Raw genomic sequence first — 12,700 nt, 5'->3', positions numbered from 1 at the left:
TTTCACTCAGTCTCTGACCAAATTTGAGCCTTTATATTAGAGCTGGGGGTTTTATGCTGTAATGCCCAAGAATATAAAAAACTCAATTTCACAGTAAGTTCTGCTATTCTTTAAAGGCCTTGCCTCACAGGAGTTATTTTAACGTCTCCAAGATTTAACTTCCTCATCTATAAATTAAGGTCGAATCTACATCATGAAGTCATTCCTTTAGGATTACAAGTGACAGCCTGCAGAAAGCACCTAGCGTATGCTTGAAAAGTAGTCTACAGTCTGAGGTGAAGCTCATGGGTTCTGGGTACTGAGCTGAGCTATGTCCCCCCAAATTCACCCAGTGACATCATAACTCCTGGTGAGACAGTCTTTGGAGATGGGCCTTTGGGAGATAATCAGTTTGGATGTTTGTCACAAAGGGAGGACCTTGATCTTCCTGAGAAGATCACCAGTGAGTTTGCTTCCTTTCTCTCCCTGCCTGCTCACAAAGAGCCCTGTGAGCTTTTGGTGAGAAGGCAGCCATCTGTGAGCCAGGAAGAAAGAGGGTCCTCACCAGAACTCAACCATGCTCGCACCCGATTTTGGCCTTGCATACTGCACAGCTGTGAAAAAGTAGATTTCTGTGCCTTAAGTCACCTGATATATGGCACTTTGTTATGGTAGCCTGAGCTGATTAAGAAAAAAAAAAAGAATATATATGTAATCTATATATATAGATTTATATATATATATATATATATATATATATAAGCGATGTATCTATATATCAGTGATATATCTGTATCTTTATCAACAGTATCTATGTCTATATTTATGCCTATATCTATGGCTATATCAGCAATGGGGATACCATTTGTCCTTTAATTGTTTGTAGCTCAGGAACCATCATCATGTCAAATGAAGCCTTTAATACTCACAGAAATGCACAAGAGCTACTTAGTGACTACATCTGGTATTGCTATAGTCATTTTCTATTTTGGAGTGAGCTCAACATGAGCCAGAAAATACAAACATTCCCATTTTGAGAAGACATTTATTTATTTATTTGTTTATTTGGTACTGAGAATTTAACCAGGGGTGATTTACTACCGAGCCATATACCTAGTCCTTTTTATTTTTTATTTTTGAGAGAGGGTCTCACTAAGTTGCTAAGGGCCTCACTAAATTACTGAGGCTGGCCTTGAAAAAGTGATCCTCCTGTCTCAGTCTCCTCAGTCACAGGGATTACAGGCATGTGCCACCACACTTGGCTAAGAGTGATTTTTAAAGACTTGTAATAAACCATTTACCAGGTTGAAGTCATTAAGTTATCCTTTGTTTTTTCTGGAAAAATTTCAGGTTTATAAACAGATTCAGAGAGGTGTAGCAAGTTCTTCCACACTTTCAGTTTCTGTTAATATCAGTATCTTACCTAAGGTACATTGTTCAAAAATAAGACACGAACATTGGTGAAATATCAAAGTAGTTAGTAAAACTACTAAGTAGGCTGCAAATTATGTTCAGATTTCACCAGCTTTTCTTTGTTCTGTTCTGTTTCAGGGCCCAATCCACACTTCACTTGCCCTATGTCCTTAGTGTCCTCTGATCTAGGACAGTTTCTTAGTCTTATTTTTGTCTCCCATGATCTTGACCATTTTGAAGGATATTAGTCAAATATTTTGTGTAAGGTTCTTATATTTCTGTTTGTCTCAAATTATTTTTGATATTTCAAAAGTCTAAAGAAAATCTTACAGTAAAGTGATTCAAACAAACATAATTTATTGGGAAAAGAATATTTATCATGGCTGTGAACTAGTTACATTTAGTTACATTTCATTTGTAAAAGAATCACTAAATTGAAGATTTCCCCCTTTTTGGGCACATTTAAAAAAATATATTTTGCTTTTAAAGATGAGAAAGGTAACCAAAAAGGCCTTGATATGGAGAATTTTCAAGAGTCATTTTGTGTTTCCGTGAAGTCAAATTAAGTATGAGTCAGGGCACCAGCTTCCAACTCCACAAGAGGAGTATAAACCGAATGGAAGCATGAGGAGATCACCCCTTTGTCCGTATTTATCAAACTAGTGTTTATTGGTGTGCTATGAACTGCTTCAGGCCCTAGAACTGACATCTTCTATGAGTATTTTGGAAAAATTCCAGAGATGAGCAGCAAAATAACTGTCTGAGTCCAGGAAATCACCTCAAGGAAAGAACAAAATGATAAAGGATCAGGTTTCATTTTGCTTGTAAATGATAAATACGAAATCTTTGGGTGCATGAAAGAGAACCTCATGAATGAAATTAGGCGTCTGATTTTTATTAGCACCCCACTGAGAATAGGACATAAATAGATATCTTCCTTAGCAGTTGGGGAAGAAGATGGGCTCTTCCCTTCATGGCTCCATACAGGCCTCTGGAGTTGCAAAGTCCGTTTGGCTGATTAGCAACAGAACTTATTTCTTGCAAGAGGATTCTCTTTGGCTGGTGTCTGTCCCTTACCAGATGATGTTCTGCGCGCTCCGTCTTGTTTTCTGAATGTTACATAAAACTCTATTTCAGGGGATCAGCCAATTTCACCTTCTCATTCAGATTCCTCTCCTAAACATGCCGATCATCTCACCAAACTAGTTCTCCTTATAGAATATTCCTTGTTGTTGTCAGGACTCCAGAAATCCCCAGGGTCTCCAGCTGGTGCACGCCCTCCGTCCTTGACTGCATTAGCCAGCCAGCCGGCTCCCGTAATTAAATCCCCTCCTAATCCCCTGCTGTCTGATGAAAACCCTTTTACCACATGGCCATCTCTTCCCCTTAGTGCCTTTTCCTTTTCAAGGTGATTTTACACAAAGGACATCCTTTCTGCACTTAAGTCTCACTGAGTAGAAGACAGCAGATTTCTTGGCTTTAGTTCATAGCTGTAATTACATTATTTGGATAGGACTCGTTCACAAGCTTCAACTTACTCAGAAGCTGGATTTAATGGGCCTGTTCCATCACAAGCTGTTGACCTAATGAACCTTGCGCTTCAAATGGGACTTTGGTTAGACTCTTGGAAGAATTTCTGATTATAGGAACTGTCAAACCTGAAAATCTGTGGCACTCCCTTTTGTGAGTTATAGAAACTTACTTTGTCTCTAGAGGTTTCAAAAACATACAGAAGAAAGTGACCCATCTGAATGGCTTCTGTTTGTATTCCTTTCTGAAAGCAAGATACTATATAGAGGATGTCTTTGGGTAAATGATTGTATTACTTATTCATAACTATCATGTGTCAGATGAACTTATCAGAACAACAGATAAACAAGTAAAGCCCATAATAGTTATTGCAGATTATTCTACAAATAATTTTAGCTGCTTAGTCCTGGTTCTTTGTCCTCTGACCAAAGGAACATGGTGTATTAAAAGATATTTATTTCTTTGTGAAAAGTAGCTAATAAGAAGGATTGTTTACAGCTAAAATTAGTTTTAGTTATATTTTCAATATAGAAAAGAGTCTTAGTATCTTTCAATACCACATATACATAGATATACCTCTCATTTATTCAACCCTTTATTCAAAAAGTATTTGAGAATTCTAGATTCTATAGATATAGTAGTTTTTAAAAAAACAACAATAATGACAAAAACCAAGTTTCTGCACCTACAGAAACAGAGCTCTTGCCTTGGGAACTTTCCCTCCATGGGCCAGTGACAGCAGACAGAGAGGCTCCTGTGTGGACAGCCTTTCCCAGGGGACTGGGGCTGGGGCCGGGCTGGAGCCCAGGGAGAGAGGAGAGCAGCAGCGTGGGAGCGGAAGGCTGGCCAGGGGACATTCAAGCACAGCATTAGAGGAGGGGAAAGGATGAGGGACCCGGGTATGGGACAGAGGAGTCCCGGCTGAGAACCTCAGGTACCATGTCCTCTGCAGTGTTGGGGAAGACAGTCAAGTGAGCTGCAGGCTTGGCGCCAGGCACATTCTGGGCACATCCAATGGAGCCAGGAGACCCTGCTGAAGCAGGTGTTGGGCACACCCACAGCTGAGCATGTGAACAGACTGCACGCACCACACTGTACATGCTGAGCTTGTGAAATGGGTCCAACTGCAACTTCTAGAAAACAAATCACTAGTGTGACAGTTAGTGAAACCGTCCCCAGGCTGCCTGAGACTGGGCCCAATGCCTTTCTTATAAGATGGTTGGCCTTTGATGAACCAATCACAATCTTTGACAAGAAAAAGATGTAATTAGCAATCCACCTTGCACTTCAAGCTATGAAAACAGGTGTCACCTTGTAGAACCTCAGAGCACACTTTAAAGACTGCTTGAAGTTTGTATCTTCCAGACTGCAATCCTAACAAGCCCTAAATAAATGTAATTCTTTATCGTCCAGGTGGGATGTTATCCCTAGTGAATGTGGGAACCTGTCTGAACTACTCCAGGGGCGTGGGCAGGGGAGGACAGTAAGAGGACAGGAGATCAGAGAGACAGGGTAGATGTCTCAGGTAAGGACTTTGGCTTCTACTCTGTGTCTATATGCGACTAAGAGCTCTGAGCTATGAAGGATAGAGGAGAGCTTCAATTTTAACAAAAAGTATCGCAATGATATCATCGAAATTTACAGTAAGGTAAAAATATGTCAGTGGAGAAAGACACTATTTGAAATGCTCATATATTGATTAAGCAGATTGTGTGTTCTATTCTGCCTTGGTGAGCATCCACAAATGAAACCTCAAAATTATAAACCAAATTTGCCAAAAAATAGGAAATATCAGAATAACATTTCAAAGGTTTCAGTATTTTCAGGATAAATAATACATAAATGAGTTACAGATGTACAGTGTTTGAATGACATGATTAATGAAGCCGATTCAATGGACCTCTCTACATGGTGCTAGACTATTGCACAGTGTACGTGATTTTCAGACTTCCAAAGAATGGGAGAGAAAGTGACCATGTGTTAGGTTACAAACCAACAAGTTCAAGGATTGACACCAGATCGAAGAGCAACATAGAAGCCTTGCTAAGTGGAGTGCCAATGCTAATTAAAAGTCACAGTAATTAAGACACCACAGAACTGGGCAAACAGACCAAAGGACTAGAATCAACACAGCAGCATATATGTGGATATTTGGTTTATGACACAACGAAGCTCTTGGTTCACAGCAACAGGGAAAGGCTTGCTATCAGTGGCTCTGGGGTCACTGAATAAACAAAACGACAAGAGAGAACTGCCCTCTGCCCCTGATGCCTGAAGATCGGTTTCACCTTTTGATGTGAAAAGGAGCACTCTGTTTAACCAACCACTGCAATGCCAGCCAAGCAGCGTTTCTGCCTCTTAATTCCTGTTTCTCGCCTTCCCCTACTCGATGTCGTACATTTTCAGGCTTAGAAATCCGGTGGATTCTTAAATGTGAAAGTTCTAACCATTGAAGCTTCCAGAAAAAAATATATAGTGTACTAACCAGCACTCAGTGACCTCAATTTAGGAGCAAAATAAGACACAAGAACTTAATTAGAAGAGAAAATGTATAATGGAAGTAAGCAAGAATTCAATTTTTTCATATCAGGAAAAAATACTCTGAGAATTAAAAATCAAACCATGGATTAGAAGATATTTGCTGTACACATGACTATCAAGTAGCACAGATCCAGGGTACACAAAGAATTCTTAGAAATACAAAAGAAAAAGAAAATCAATCTGAGTTAAAGAGGGCAGGCAGGTCCCAGCACAGGCCCTTAAAAAGGAGCCGTGCACATGGCCAGTCAGCCTGTGACCGTGCTCAGTCTCCTGGCACCTGAGAAGCTGACGTGAAGCTCAGTGAGACATCGCCGTCCTCCACTAAGGTGAAAGGAAAAGCAAGACCTCTGGCCATGGCACACGTTGGCGAGGCTGTGGAGCAACGGGTTTCATATTCTGCCTGAGGAAGAAGCCCGGCAGGATGCATTTGGAGGCTGCATAGCTATCTATACTTCCACAATTCTAGAAATTCACAGACTCTTGCAATTCGACTCTGTGTAAAAAAACAAAAAACAAAACCAAAAAAACAAACAAAACTGTGTACCGTGTACAACAATGTCCGTAATAGCATTATTTATAAAAGTCTCAGATCCACACCTTGTGATTTATGTACACAATTAAACCCTAGGCAGCGTTGAAAAATACATGAACTCTGGTTACACAGATAAATCTCAAAATCCTCACCATGAATGGAAGAATCCAGGTTAAAAAAAAGAACAATGTATAGTGTCAAGTTTCTTCTACAAATTTTTTGCCCCAAATTGGCAAAACCAGTCAACACAGTACAAAGATGGATACTTAGGCGTTCAGTATACCAAGAGCAAGAATGTGGCTTCCGTCACAATCAGCAGAGTGGTTGATTTAATGGGAGGTAGTGGGATGAGTGGGAAGGAGTATGCGGTGGGCTCTCCGTGGCTGCCAAAAAACTCTCTCTATCTGGTGGTATATAGACCAGTATTTGCTTCAAGCTGTCCATTCAGTTTGTCATTTTCTCTGTGACTGTTTTAATTTTCAATTATTTTTAAAAGTTAAAAATACCTCATGTTCAAGTTTACACAGATGTTAGGAGCCCTCTTTTACTTTTCTCCTTACTTTTGATCCTACTGCTAAGAGGAAAGATAAAGCAACGGACAGAGGCAGAGGAATTGATCCCGCTGTGTTTTTCAAGAGAGCAGATGGCAGTCCCCAAGAAGGGGCCAGAACAGATATCAGGATCAACCTTTAATGAGACTGACCACCCTAAGGAAGCAGGCAGATGCCAACAGCTTTGGGTTAAGATATAGGCATTCCAGAAATGTTGGGATCTAATGAGCTCAAGTTTCTAAAATAAATAAATTAATAAATCCTGACAGCTTTATCTATTAAAAATAAGTTAACCCCGACAGGCTTTGAACTGAGTGGGGAGGGAACACTTATGCTTGTGCCACTGCAGGGAGACAAGGGGGGATGCTAACCAGCGAGCTGTCAGGGCCGCACTGGTAGAGCAACTATTGACACTGATTGACACTGAGTGCCGCCTTCACCCAGGACCAGGCAATTCAGCAAAGACATGGAAGAGTAAATGTGACTGATCCATGTAACTCAAGTAATCTGGAAGAGATTCACAGGCCAAATTGAGCTACCAATGCACTAATGGGTCTTCCTGGCTCCAAAGCCTGGGTTTTGGGCTCATCTTTGTGGTCCATCCTATTTCCATATCATCTTGTCTCCAATCTAAACTGTGAAGTACTGGACATTTAATTAAATAACAGATGTGCAGAGAGGAGACCCTAACTTATGTCTTATTCATGTCTGAAATAAGAAAATCATTTTCAATAATTATTCTTTAGAATGGACTTCCACTGTGCTCGACTGTTAAGGGATTTGTTACATTTGACTTTGTTCTGCAGTCAATGTTTTATAATCCTTCCCAAAAAACTATTCATTGACTTAAGATCAAGAACAACGGGGGTTTTCAAGATGGTGGACTAGAGGGTGGCTGCATTTCATGTCACTCCAGGACTCAGGATTCAAGAAGATGAGGTGTTGAGAGACTCACAACTAACTCAAAGCTGCCAGGTGAGTCTCTCCCACTGGGGTGGTAGTCCTGGAATGCAGGGAACTTTGTGAAGTACAGTTGCCCAACGAGACCCGCTCCCTCCCTGCTGGAGCATTGAACTCGGACAACCACGAGCATTGTAGAGGAGGGCCACTCAGCATGGTGCTGGGACTCGGGGCGACTGCACCGGGGCTCCAGGCAGCTGCCGGGAGGAGGAACCACGCAGCCAGTCGCTTGAACTCAGAGCGACTACCCCGGGACCCTAGGTGGCTTCTGGGTGGAGGAGCCGCACAGAGAGACACTAGGGGCTAAGTGAAGGTTCCAGGACTGCGGGCAGCTTCTCTGAGGAGGGGCCGCCCAACGAGATGCTTCGGCGCAGAGTGAGGCTCCCAGGCCCAGGAGGCAGATCCTGGGAACGTTGTAGAGGAGGGCTGCCCAGCTCAGGCAGTAGTTCTGGATTGAGGGGAACTTCTAGGAGGAGAAGTGACCAGCAAGACATCCCCACCAGGTAAGTCTTCCCTGCCAGGCGAGGCTTTCCCACAAGGGTGATGGAACCAGAGACACAGGGTCAAACAAGCTGTGCCTCAGCCTGCAGCCTAGTTCCCCTTTGGCTGACCATTGGTCAATGAGTGGAGGCACCTCTGCCCACTAGCAGGGAATATACCCCACCTGAAGGCCACCACTCCTAGAGAGGCAGCATCCTTGTGGAACACTACATTATCAAGATCCTCCAAGACTTCAGGCTACTGAAGGCTAAGAGGTGAGTTATTGGAAATCTACAAAGACAATATTAGTCAATAGAGGATATCTGCAATATATCAGCAATCCACTGATACCTGACCAATATGAGAAAACAAGGAAAGAAAATGTCCCAAACAAATCTAGATGTTACATCAATAAAAGCCAATGACAGCATTGCAGAAGAAATGTTAGAAAGGGAGTTCAGAATGTACATAATTAAAATGATCAGGGAAGCAAATGACAAAATGAAAGAGCAAATACAGGTATTGAATGATGAGATGAAAGAGCAAATGCAGGCATTGAATGATTGCAACAATTGACAGTTGAAAGAGCAAACACAGGAAGCAAAAGATCATTTCAATAAAGAGTTAGAGATACTGAAAAAAAAAACAAACAGAAATTCTTGAAATGAAGGAAACAATAAACCAAATTAAAAACTCCATAGAAAGCATAACCAATAGGATAGAAAACCTGGAAGACAGAACTTCAGATATTGAAGACAAAATATTTAATCTTGAAAACAAAGTTGAACAAACAGAGAAGATGGTAAGAAATAATAAACAGAATCTACAAGAATTATGGGATATTATGAACAGGCCAAATTTAAGAATGATTGGGATTGAGGAAGACACAGAGAAACAAACCAAAGGAATGAACAATCTATTCAATGAAATAATATCAGAAAATTTCCCAAATCCGAAGAATGAAATGGAAAATCAAGTATAAGAGGCTTATAGGACTCCAAATACACAAAATTACAACAGACCCACACCAAGGCACATTATAATGAAAATACCTAACATACAAAATAAAGACAGAATTTTAAAGGCTGCGAGAGAAAAGAATCAAATTACATTCAGGGGGAAACCAATACAGACATCAACAGATTTTTCAATCCAGACCCTAAAAGCTAGAAGGGACTGAAACAGCATTTTTTAAGCCCTGAAAGAAAATGGATGCCAACCAAGAATCTTATACCCAGCAAAACTTACTTTCAGAATTGATGATGAAATAAAATCCTTCTATGATAAACAAAAGCTAATAGAATTTACAGAAAGAAAGCTGGTATTACAGAACATTCTCAGCAAAATATTCCATGAGGAAGAGATGAAAAACAATGATGCAAACAGCAAAGGGAGGAACTAGCCTAAAGGAATAGTCAAATAAAGGAGAAACCAAGTCATGTCAAAAGAGAAAAATGAGTCAAATGACTGGGAATACAAATCATATCACAATAATAACCCTGAATGTTAATGGCCTGAACTCATCAATTGAAAGACATAGACTGGCTGATTGGATTAAAAAGAAAGATCCAACAATATGCTGCCTGCAAGAGACTCCGCCTCATAGAAAGAGATACTCACAGACTAAAGGTGAAACGATGGGAAAAAAACATACCATGCACATAGACTTAGCATAAAAGCTGGAGTATCCATCCTCATTTCAGATAATGTGGACTTCAAGCCAAAGTTAGTCAGAAGGGATAAAGAAGGACATTTCATACTGCTTAAGGGAAACATAGATCAGCAAGACATAACAATCATAAATATCTATGCCCCAAACATTGGCTCATCCATGTACATCAAACAAATCCTTCTCAATTCCAGAAATCAAACAGACCACAACACAATAATACTAGGTGATTTTAACACACCTCTCTCACCACTGGACAGATCTTCCAAACAAAAATTGAACAAAAAAACCATAGATCTCAATAACACAATCAATAATTTAGACTTTACAGACATTTATAAAATATACCATCCAACAAAGAGAAAATATACTTTCTTCTCAGCAGCACATGGATTCTTCTCTAAAATAGACCATATATTATGCCACAAAGCTACTGTTAGCAAATACAAGAAGATAGAGATACTATCTTGCATTCTCTCAGATCATAATGGATTGAAATTAGAAATAAATGACGGAGTAAAAAACAGAAACTACTCCAACACCTGGAGATTAAATAATACGCTATTATATGATGAATGGATAGCAGAAGACATCAGGAGGGAAATAAATAAATTCTTAGAGGCAAACGAGAACAAAGATACAGCATATCAAAATCTCTGGGACACTATGAAAGCAGTACTTAGAGGAAAATTTATTTCACGGAGCACATTCAATAAAAGAAGAAAAAAATCAACAAATAAACGACTTAACACTACAGCTCAAAGCCCTAGAAAAAGAAGAACAGAGCAACACCAAAAGTAGTAGAAGACAGGAAATAGTTAAAATCAGAGCTGAAATCAATGAAATTGAAACAAAGAAACAATTGAAAAAATTGACAAAATAAAGAGTTGGTTCTTTGAAAAAATAAACAAAATTGATAAACCCTTAGCCACACTAACAAAGAGAAGGAGAGAGAAAACTCAAATTACTAAAATTCGGAATGAACAAGGAAATATCATAACAGACGAAAGTGAAATACAAAACATAATCAGAAGCTATTTTGAAAATCTATACTCCAACGAAATAGAAAATCTCGAAGATATCAATAGGTTTCTAGAGACATATGAATTACATACACAATTCAATTAGGAGGACATACACAATTTAAATAGATCAATTTCAAGTAATGAAATAGAAGAAGTCATCAAAAGCCTACCAACAAAGAAAAGTCCAGGACCAGATGGGTTCTCAGCCGAGTTCTACAAAACCTTTAAGGAAGAGCTCATTTCAATACTTCTCAAAGTATTCCATGAAATAGAAGAGGAGGGAATCCTCCCAAACTCATTCTATGAAGCCAATATCACCCTGATACCTAAACCAGACAGAGACACATCAAGGAAAGAAAATTTCAGACCAATATCCTTAATGAACATCGATGAGAAAATTCTCAACAAATTTTAGCAAATCGTAAACAAAAATATATTAAAAAGATAGTGCACCATGATCAAGTGGGTTTTATCCCAGGGATGCAAAGTTGGTTCAACATCCAGAAATCAATAAATGTAATTCAACATATCAACAGACTTAAAGTCAAGAATCACATGATTATTTTGATAGATGCAGAAAAAGCATTTGATAAAATACAGCACCCCTTTATGCTCAAAACACTAGAAAAAATAGGGATAGTGGGAACATTCCTTAACATTGTAAAGGCCATCTATGCTAAGCCAATGGCCAATATCATTCTAAATGGTGAAAACCTGAAAGTATTCCCCCTAAAAACTGGAACAAGTCAGGGATGCCCGCTTTCACCAATTCTATTCAACGTTGTCCTTGAAACTCTAGCCAGAGCAATTAGACAGACCAAGGAAATTAAAGGGATACGAATAGGAAAAGAAGAACTCAAACTATCCCTATTTGCTGATGACATGATTATATACTTAGAGGAACCAGGAAATTCCACCAGAAAACTTGTAGAACTCATAAGTGAATTCAGTAAAGTAGCAGGATATAAGATCAATGCTCATAAATCGAATGCATTTTTATACATAAGTGATGAATCTTTGGAAAGAGAAATTAGGAAAACTACCCCATTCACAATAGCCTTGAAGAAAATAAAATACTTAGGAATCAATCTAACAAAAGAGGTGAAAGACCTCTACAAGGAGAACTTCAGAATGCTAAAGAAAGAAATTAAAGAAAACCTTAGAAGATGGAAAGATCTCCCATGTTCTTGGATAGGCAGAATTAATATTGCCAAAATGGCCATACTACCAAAAGTGCTATACAGATTCAATGCAATTCCAATTAAAATCCCAATGACATACCCTACAAAAATAGAGCAAGCAATCATGAAATTCATCTGGAAGAATAAGAAACCCAGAATAGCTAAAGCAATCCTTAGCAGGAAGAATTAAATAGGGGTATCACAATACCAGAACTTCAACTATACTACAAAGCAATAGTAACAAAAATGGCATGGTAGTGGTACCAAAATAGACAGGTAGATCAATGGTACAGAATAGAGAACACAGATGCAAACCTAAATAAATACAACTTTCTCATACTAGACAAAGGTGCCAAAAATATGCAGTGGAGAAAAGATAGCCTCTTCAACAAATGGTGCTGGGAAAACTGGAAATCCATATGCAACAGAATGAAATTAAACCCCTATCTCTCACCCTGCACAAAACTCAACTCACAATGGATCAAGGACCTTGGAATCAGACCAGAGACCCTGCATCTTCTAGAAGAAAAAGTAGGTCCAAATTCAACATGTGGGCTTAGGATCAGACTTCCTTAACAGGACTCCCATAGCACAAGAAATAAAAGCAAGAATCAATAACTGGGATAGATTCAAACTAAAAAGCTTTCTCTCAGCAAAGGAAACTATCAGCAATGTGAAGAAATAACCTACAGAGTGGGAGAAAATCTTTGCCATGCATACTTCAGATAGAGCACTAATTTCCAGAATATATAAAGAACTCAAAAAGCTCTACACCAAGAGTACAAATAACCCAATCAACAAATGGGCTATGGAAATGAACAGACATTTCACAGAAGAAG

General features: G+C 39.3%; 1 protein-coding gene across 1 annotated transcript in view; it reads right to left on the bottom strand.

The window, feature by feature from the left end:
• Positions 1-12,700, bottom strand: part of Dok6 (docking protein 6) — a 428,272-nt gene that overhangs the window by 274,461 nt on the left and 141,111 nt on the right. The gene's annotated exons all lie outside the window — the stretch shown is intronic.

The sequence above is a fragment of the Sciurus carolinensis genome, chromosome 15 (genome assembly GCF_902686445.1).
Source record: "Sciurus carolinensis chromosome 15, mSciCar1.2, whole genome shotgun sequence".
Taxonomy (NCBI): Eukaryota; Metazoa; Chordata; class Mammalia; order Rodentia; family Sciuridae; genus Sciurus; species Sciurus carolinensis.
Note: the sequence above shows the minus strand (reverse complement) of the source record. Positions and strands in the feature narration are given on the sequence as shown.